The sequence below is a fragment of the Ambystoma mexicanum genome, chromosome 2p, assembly GCF_040938575.1.
Source record: "Ambystoma mexicanum isolate Mex_15411 chromosome 2p, UKY_AmexF1_1, whole genome shotgun sequence".
NCBI lineage: Eukaryota > Metazoa > Chordata > Amphibia > Caudata > Ambystomatidae > Ambystoma > Ambystoma mexicanum.
In genome coordinates this window covers 528318200-528328005 of record NC_090923.1, presented here as the reverse complement: position 1 = coordinate 528328005, position 9806 = coordinate 528318200, and the positions used below count along the sequence as shown (strand labels likewise).

The 9806-nt window shown below is 43.1% G+C and overlaps 1 long non-coding RNA gene across 2 annotated transcripts; it reads right to left on the bottom strand.

Moving 5' to 3' along the window:
• Window positions 1-2624: 2624 nt before the first annotated feature.
• Window positions 2625-8878, bottom strand: LOC138566528 (uncharacterized). Of its 2 annotated transcripts, XR_011301951.1 has the most exons (5): window positions 8695-8878; window positions 7969-8094; window positions 7677-7822; window positions 4614-4688; window positions 2625-3070 (listed from the first exon to the last, which is right to left on the bottom strand). It is a non-coding gene; the product is annotated as an uncharacterized lncRNA (long non-coding RNA). The 2 variants fall into 2 exon arrangements; XR_011301952.1 differs by lacking the exon at window positions 4614-4688.
• Between the last annotated feature and the right edge of the window lie 928 nt (window positions 8879-9806).

The following is a 9806-nucleotide window of genomic DNA, read 5'->3' as shown; positions in this document are numbered from 1 at the left end:
CCATGGTGAGTCTTGCCTCCTGTGCCCGCTGCTACTCTGCCCCAATCTGCTGGCCCAAACGCTACTACACGGAAGACATCCTTTCTGTAAGGTCCAAGGTTGCCTCCTGCCTGATAGCTGATACCTGCCTCCCTGCGATTGAATGCCCCAAGTCCTGTAGCCTCCTACTCCGAGCCCGCTGCTGCCAAATAGCCTGGTGTCTGCCCCTCAAGGACAGCCTCCAGGATGATGACAACCCCCAGGGCTGTCGTGCAAGTGCCCTGCTCCTTGGTGCCTGCTGTTCCTCCATTGCCACAGATCCTGTCGCTGACTGGATCTGCGTGGTGACCACCTCGGCTGATCCAACTTCGACTCCCGAATCTGGAAGGGATATGGTCTCCACCTGACTGGCCGCCGGGGTTGGGACAGGTACACAGGGGGCCCTGGTGATATCCGGGCTGGAAGACAGCAGGGATGATGGCTGGTGCACAGAGGAGGAAAATGAGAAGGGGGGCGTAGAAGTGGCCAGCCCACGCACCCAATTCGAGACCAGGAAATATGCTAGCCAGTTCACCAGATGGCAGACCTTCGTGTGAGGACATGCACGCCCCAGATTGGAAGCCTGGACATCATCACGAATGGTGACTGTCTGCCTCATGATACCGGCTAGCACCGGTTCCACACGGTCCCAAATGGCGACATCCGCAGGTATTGGTAGTTCCGTTTGGGTCTAAACATCCACCACCTGCAGATGGGTCCGGCCTGGGGCATGCCCGCAGGTGCATACTAGTGCAGTTGCAGTCCCAGAGGCAGGATCAGTCACAGGCCCCTCCACGGCAACCTGTACTGCCTCCTGCCCCTGAGTCTGGACTGCACCAGTCACACCCACATCGTCACCCCCGCCAGGCCCCATGATGCAACCTCCTCCACCTCCGCCAACCTGGATGCCACCCCACCATCTTCCGCATCGGATTGCCCCTGTGTTACCTTACCTGTCCCTCTCACTGCTGAGGAGCCCACGACCAACTTCACCCTCTTGGGCCTCCCCTCAGCAGTTGCTGTCGGTGGCTCAGAAGCGGCACCAGTCTCCTTACTCCCCGAAGATGAACAGAGTAATCGTGTGAAAAGGCAGCGCACCCGGACGCACCCCTGCTAAACCCCAGCTAAATTGCGTGGAAACTCCAGCGCGTCCCCGCCTGCACCCCAGCCAAATTGCGCAGAAATTCAGCGCGTACCCCGGACGCACCCCAGCCAAATCACGTGTAAACTCAGAGCGTACCCCGGATGCACCCCAGCCAAATAGCATGGAAACTCAGCACGTACCCCATCCGCACCCCAGCCAAATCGCATGGAAAATCAGCACGTACCCCGGATGCACCCCTGCCAAATCACCTGGAAACTCAGCACGTATCACGGACGTACCCCAGCCAAATCGCGTGGATACTCAGCACGTACCCCGTCCACACACTAGTCAAATCATGTGGAAACTCAGCCCGTACCCCATCCGCACCCCAGCCAAATCACGTGGAAACTCAGTGCATACCCCGTCCGTACTCCAGCCAAATCATGTGGAAACTCAGCGCATACCGCATCTGCGCACCAGTCAAATCATGTGGAAACTCAGCGCATAATCCGTTTGCACCCCAGCCAAATCGCGTGGAAACTCAGTATGTACCCCCGTATGCACCCCAGGAAATTGCGTGGATACTCAGCGCATACCCGGTCTGCACCGAGTTTTCACGCGATTTTGCTGTGGGGGCTGTAAGCTGGTCCAGGGATGGCGCGGGGCCTTGCGCCGTGTTTGTCATTTATCTTGCTTTTTACTGCACGTGGGGGCATCATCGGGGCGTTACTGGTGCTGCTTGATGTTTCTTGCGCCACGGCTATTGATGCTTCGGGAAAACCATGAATATGCGTGCCGCGCAATTGTTTTTTTGCACCACAGCTTGTGCACGCGTGGCACATGCTCCTTCTCAGCGTGCAGCGCTTGTGCCTTTTCTGCGCTGGATTCTTGCTCCATAATCTCTCCAGCCAAGGCTTGTGGCTACTCTAACCGCACTGTTTTGGATCACCTGTATGTGGTTGCATTCAGACTTTGTGATACCAATCAGGAGACTACAGCAGTAGTCAATTTATGGTCCTGCTATGGCCCTGGCCATGGTTTCTGCATTAGTCTGAGAGATATATGGACGACGATGGAGTAGCAATTTAATGTAATTAGCAGAAGATGAAGCCAGGCTGTTAACACGCGCCTTCATATTTAGGTGCTGATCAAGAATAGTGCCTAGCGTCTTAACTTTCTTTTTTGTGGCAATGTTACTTTCAGCAATAGAGAAGCAATCATAAGAAGATCCTAGTGTTTTAATCATGTCTGGCATGCCAACCACCATGAGCTCGGTCTAATCTTTATTCAATTCCAAGCCATTAGCAACATCCAATTTTGGATGGGATTGTACACTCTATTAATAAGGATTTTGTCATCTTCGTGTGACCCGGTCAGAGGGATGGCACATTGTTTGTCATCTGCATAATTTGTAAAGGCCACACCATTCTGTTCAAAAAGATTGAAGGGACCATGAAAATATAATAGAGGGAGGGGAAACACATGCACCCTGGGAGACACATTCAAGGATAACAGGCAGTGGTTCCATCTCTCCATAGAACACTCAACACTCTCTTTTATTTAAAAAACAATAATATCCAAGAAGCTGCTTCAACCGAAAAGTTTGCAACCTCCCTCAACCTGGTGACCAAATGGCGTGGTCAACCAGGTCGAAGGCCGCAGACAGTTCCAATAACATGAGAAGAGAGGCTTTTCCATTGTCCAATCCGTCAATAAGCCTGGATTTCAGCTCCAGTAGTGCTGTCTCAGTCCAATAGTCTTGCCTGAAACCGAAGTGAAATTTATTAAGAATTGGATATCTATTTAAGTGGGCCGAGATTTCAATATAGGCCACACAGTCCAGAATCTTTAAAAGAAAGCGAGTGTTGGTGATTGGTCGATTATTTAATAGCATTTTCAGACATAATCCAGGTTTTTTTAAGATAGGGGTTATCCAAGCCTTTTTCATCCCCAATGGAACAAGATTTTCTGAAAAAGATGTATTTACAAAATTATAAAGAGAATCAATAAAAATGGGTAAACAGGCTTTAATAATCATGGCTGAACATGGATCGCCTTTGCATCTAGTTGCTTTGAGATGATCAATAATACCAACCAATTCTGGTGCTGATATGGGCGAAAACCTAAATTGATGCATTGACGAATTACCTGTGGGTGCCACTACTTCATAAGCTTCCAGATGCAGTTTTTGAGATACATTTTTTGAGCAATGTCAACCTTATTTTTTTCTACTTTTTTTAACATTGCTTCCTGAATAGATGTGCACCATACATCATCCTTCTGTATGAAGCCAGTGTCCTGTACATGAGGGGTTTCTTGCTCTCTTAAAATTTTAAAAAGTTCCTTAACTTCAGACTGGGAATACTGAATCCTGCTATTAAACATGTCTTTCTTAGCATCAATAACTGCTAATTTATATTCTTTTGCCACCACCTTGGCAGTGACCTGCATAAATGTGTGGGAGGTGTCTCCTCCAGTACAACAAGCCGATTCAGGCTGTCAATACTTGCTCAAATTTTTTTCTTACTGCCAAATTAATTAAATATATTGGTTCAATATTTTGAGTAGCACCATCAATCGCCACTAGTATTCCAAAAGATCATAACATTTCCCCTATCTTTGTTTATTATTTGTTAAAACAAAATGTATTCGACACTATTTTTCTAACTCCTTTTTTTTTTACTTTCTGTTAATGATTTTTATATAATTTTTGATTTTTTAGTATCTTTATACTGTCTTCTTTACTTCTATTTTGGTTCTGTCTAATTCTAGCTTTTTGATCGAGGTCGATCTTTTGTCAAAAAAAGCGTAAGAAAAAAATCATGATTTTTTATTTATTTGTCTTGCAGTATTCTTTCTTTGTTTTTGCTGTTCGTTTTAAACACATTGGCCCTCATTCCAAGTTTGCCGGTGCAGAAACAACAGTGCCGGTTACCGGCACCATTGTTTCCGGATCGTCAAACTACGAGTCTGCAGGTGGGTGCCGTACCGCCCGCCAGAGTCAGACCTGGCCGTAGGAACAACATCACCCACACACTTTCACGGAAGCACCGGAACTGTTATTAATGGCGCTGGTGCTTCCGTTATCCCCATTCCCATCGAGTCCTATGGGAGTGGGGATTAACATTTACCGGCGCCTGACTTCCCGGAACGCTGGGGTCATAATCCCCCGATGATTCCCGAAAGTCAGGCGGCGCTAATATTATCCACTTTACGTACGTCTTCTCCCACTACTTGAGTGGGTGTATTCTCTTCTATTTTTTTACCCCCTCTGGGAATTTGACACTCACTCTTCTACCTGGCTCTGTCAGTAGGAATCCTTAATGTTCTGCTATAGAACAATAGTGTGTGCCCTTTCCGTTTATCTTGAGCCTGTGAATTCAAGGTATCCTTATCTCTTTTTCTTTATATAATCCCCAAAAATTCTGTTACTTTCTATATATTTTGTTTAAAACATGACAATTACAATCCCTCCCACATATGCTTTTACCAACTACGATGGCCTACTTACGTTTGGTCCTCAGTTCAAGTCCCCTGGCATCGACTCTCCCGTAATCAACCAGTTCGCCTTTCGCCCGTGGGGCACCTGCGGGGACCAAACAGGAATTTCTTCAAACAGGGACCTGCTGACCATATACCAGTCATGTGACTTTTGTTTTAGCGCACCGCTCACTGCAAGGAACTCAGTGCTCCTCTGGCTTATGTGGGGAGTCGTCGATTGTCTGGGAACCTCGGTCTGCATTCTAGGTCTGAGTTCTATGTCGATTAGACCAGAACCATCTGCACTGCTACCAAATGTGCTCTAGAACCTTGAAGCATTTGTTGTGCTGGATGGAATTACCAAGAAAATTCTTTGGACCCAATAACCGGACAGACTCAAGGAGATGGTAAAATACTGCTTTAATCTCAAGAAGTAAAGCAGGGTGAATAAACACTCATCAATTCAACTAATGCAAGATCTCACCATCTTTTCATTTAGTTATAGCTTTTATAATACTAGATGATTGATCTATGACGTCATCCTACGTGGCAAACTTCAAAAACCTATCGAAGGGTCGGATTGGATTGGCTATCATCTCTACATATAGATAATGTGCGTGTTTGTCCCTCGTTGGTGGTCTCTTTTCTGTGAGACACCCCCTGAGCTATTTCGAATCATATGGTATAAAGTCATCATCATAGCAGAAAATGTGGCAGCTGAATTATATTTTGCAACTTAGTATGGAAAAGTGCATGGCAGGCTATTCTAATTGGTTGGCAACCCAAATCCAACCTTGAACATTTGGCTTGTTAGCAGCATGCACAAAGAAACAAAACCCTTTGTTTCCCAATCAGGCCACCCTCTCTCATCGGTAGGCCTCATGCCAGTGTCTTCTGTTAGAAGGTTGACCTTGCCAGTCTGCACAGTCTCAGGACATTCGAGAGAGTGTAGGTACACCGCTATCCTAGCTCCAGGCCCTTGTTTGTGAGCTCTTCATCACGTGTTGCACGAATTGTCTATATTGACGGTGCTTTTAACCTTATTTTATTCTGCTTTTGCTGGGTGCAGTTATCCTGTTGGCTTTTAGAGACTTGCTCACTCTATCCCATATTGAGTTTATGCCTTTTAATCACCCAATATTTTGCATCAGTAAATGTTTGTGTTCCTCCTAATCTTTGGAAAATATGTCCTTGGGCATGATCTGTTTGTAGATTCCTTTTGTGCTTTTTCTTCTTCTCTCAAAATAGCATCCTTGGTTCAAAACCAATGTACTCAACTATTTCGCAAGGAAAACTGCTTCTTCATTGTCTTTCCATATTAAAACTCTGGGCTTGCATTTTGAGGTAACAGGGTTGATTGACATGAGCCGTCATCCATCTTGCTGTAAGGGTAGACCTAAACGTTGAATATATGCCTCTCATAAGCAAGCTTCTATGTATTCTTGATACCTTGCGTTTCAGTGTATTTACAGTTATTGACCACGGGGCATTTCATTCTTCTTTGTATTCATAAATACTGCATCATGGAGTACATGTTTCTCTTACTGCTTCATTTACATCATCATTCTTACGTTTCTTCATATCGTTTCAGCATAGGGTCATATATCTTCGTTCAGACATTCTTTTGCTGTTATAAGACTTTGTTTAATGTACATCCATGTCGCACACTATTTTATTCATGACTGCTTTCTGACAACTTGTCAAGGGACATCATTCTTGGTAGGTTTCCTCCACTGTTTCAATGTGAGGTTATCTTCTGAATGGCTGCCTTAGTGCATATTGTTTTTCATGCAGTCGATGTGGTACAGACATGTCGCATAAACTTGTAAATGGGTTCCCAATTGTAGCGTTTAGACTGTTGCTCCAATCGGGTGGGGGGTCAGGTGGCGTTGACTAGAGAGAATGCGTCCACTTGCTCCCCTACACTACATCAGAAGGAAGATTGACTCTCAATTTCATATTCCATTTATCTGCTTGTCTTAATAATCAATGACAATACTGCCTCCAAAACAATGGCGTACATTTTCAGTTATAAAATACTCCCATTTACTTTGCGTTTGCCTTACTGACTATAAAATATGTAGTCCATTTGCCCAGAAAAACAAAATAATCTTAATGACACACTCCTTCATCCAATCACTTAACATTTTCGTTGTGTACTTTGTCATTGGTGGAACGTAAACGTTCTGTCTGAGGTACTCCACATCCAATTGGCTAATGTTCGGATCATATAGTTTCACGAGTTTGCTTGATAAAGGTCTTGCAGGATTCAAATAATTAAGTCGATTCATTACCCAGAAATACTGCACTACAAAACAACATTTATAGCATATCCAATAATACCATTTACACCTGGAGCACCAAAGGAGTATCTAGTAAGAGTTAAATCACTGACCATTCATTTGTTCTCTATGTTACTTGCCATTACCTTGATATACTCTTGCTGGATTTGTATACATTGACTGGGAAATACAGTTTACCTATGTGATACCAGAGAGGAATCCAGAAAGAGTAGAACTACTGACCTTTCATTTTTTAAATGTTTTGAGACAATTTTGTATTTTGAAATTTTTCTGTTACCGTAGAATGCTCTTGTAGGATTTTTATCATTACCTCAATACATTAACCCAAAAATATGTAACTGCAAAACAGCATTAGCTTACCATTTAACTCTGGAGCACCAGAGTGGAATCTAGAAAAGTAAAATCACTAACCTTTCCTGTTTCAAAGCAATTATGACTTTAAACTTCTTCCTGTTGCTGCAGAATGCTCTCGCTGGATATGTACAATTACAATACTTAGGACATATACGTAACTACAAAACAACATTTTAAGCATATCCAATAATACCATTTACCTATGGTGCATCAGAGGGAATTGTAGTAAGAGTAAAAAGTCAAATCACTGAAATTCATGTTCGGAATACTTTGAAGCCATTTTAAAAAAAAATGTCTAGTTGCAGCAGACTGCTCTTGTAGGAATTTTCTCAGTACATTACCGCAGAAATAAACAAAAGAACATTTTTGGCGTATCTTGTAGTAACATTTACCTAAGAAGCACAAAAGCAGAATCTGGAAAGAGTAAAATCACTGACCTTTCATGTTTTAAATGCTTCAATCAAAAGTTGCACTTTAAACTTCTTCCTGTTACCACGGAATGCTGTGCAGCATTTTTGTTATATGACCCCGGAAATACAGAACTACAAAATAAAATGCTTGCATATCCAATAATACTGTTTACCTGTGAAACAACAGAAGGGTAAAATGACTGATATTTCATATTTTAAATGCTTTAAAGCCATTTTGTTCCTTAAACTTCTCACAGTTACCGCTGGATTTAGGCAGTAACTGCTATCAAAGGTTCTCAATACCCAATGGGATACTTACTAGCAAAAAGATCTGATGGGGTGTTCATCGTTGCTGGAGAATAGAACTGTGGATATGCGAGAGTAGGATGTAACGTTTCCAACATGAACCATAGAGTAGTTTGTCTATGGAACATCAGAGTACAATCTAGGAAAAGAAAGATCACTTAGAGTTAACGTTTTAAATGCTTTCGTACTTTATAGAACGTCCAGTTACCACAGAAATGCTCTTGCATGATTTGCGTGTGAGTGAGACTGGGCCGAAATCTCGTGAGAACATATCTTGCAAGCCTATTGGCTCTTCCTCATCCCTGCGGGAACATGGGCATAGGTTTTCGTGCGTAGGTTTTCGTGCAAGCCATGCGCACTTTCCATAGCTTTCTGCGCTTCTGAAGAGTGCTGCCGCTTTTGCTTAACATCTTCATTTGTACTAGAAAGGCAATTTTACAGTCCTTTTTAAAATGTTCTCTCTCTTGTCTTATTAAATGTTTCTTTTTATTGGTGTACTGCACTGTGTTGTCTTTTTTCTTTTAATGTTTTGCTCCCAATGCCCGCCACACACCAGCATGGCGGTACAGTAGGAAAGAAGTAGTTCAGAAAAAAAGCATGAGGGTGGGCGTGGCCATGCGCCGTACGGGATAATAATAATAATAATGGCGGCGTAGCTCACACCCTCCCGCTACGAAAATATGTTTTTTTTTTCTTTGTAATGGCGACTGATATTTTGTCATAAAAGAATACTGCCTACCTGCTGGACCTCCCTGGTGGTTCGTGGAGCACTAAGTATCCTGTGGTTTATCTGGAAGAAGGCGAGTTATGTGAGGGGAGGAGCAGGGCCTCCGAACCCGGAAGTCTCGTGACATGTGCGCCACCGCTCCTGTCAGCCGGCTGGGAACGGTTCGAGTAAAGTACTCGCTAATGAAGCGGGTCGTGTTTTCTTATATGACACTGGCCCGGCACGGTTAAACACTGTTAAACAATCACACAAGGAAATTCCTTAAAGGATTTAAAGGTACAGACGACGTTTTAATGTACACACTGGAAACTACATTGCCTCCCATTTCACTACTTCAAATTATGGCAGTTAAAGACTTTTAAGATTACATGAAGAACGTTCTAATGACTCACATGTTCATCTATTTTGCACTGCTTCTGTGGCAATTCCAACATTTATATGTGCCATAATAATTTTATATGTAAAAGGAAAAGGATAGATGTCGCATATGAAAGTGCTGTGAATAATGATTATTCTCACAAGATAAAGTAGATACAGTAGTCTTAAGGTTTAAAAGCTATAAACTTAAATATTTGCTGGACCACTCTTGAAACAGTGAAATTAAAATACTAACAGTCTACCTGCCACTTACATTGGAGCACTTAAAAAGCTTGTGGTACATTTTTGAGAACAAGTGCTATATTCCTGTGCAAGGGATTAAGATACACAGAGAATTAGATTTACTCAAACACGTACTGAGGCATTATTAGCCTTAGTCTCCTTTTCACATTGCTACATTCAACAAGCCTGTACTTACAATATATGGACAAGTGACATATCCTTATGTAAAGGTTCTATCTAGGTGCATGAAAAGCCAGCTTCTACGTAAATATATAGCAAGGTATCACTAGCTGCCTTTCTACTTTTCACATTGGAGAACATAGTAAGCTTGTGCTGAAAAATAGGTGAACAAGAAGTATACCCTTGGTTAAGGCTTTATTAAGGTGTGTGAATATCTAGATGTGACCCAAACATAGAGTGAGGGACTATACTGACTAATCTCTACATGACATCCAAGAAGAATCAAACCAAGGAAACACCTATCTCTATGTCCAATAAGAGACCAAAAAAACGAATCGCCAATG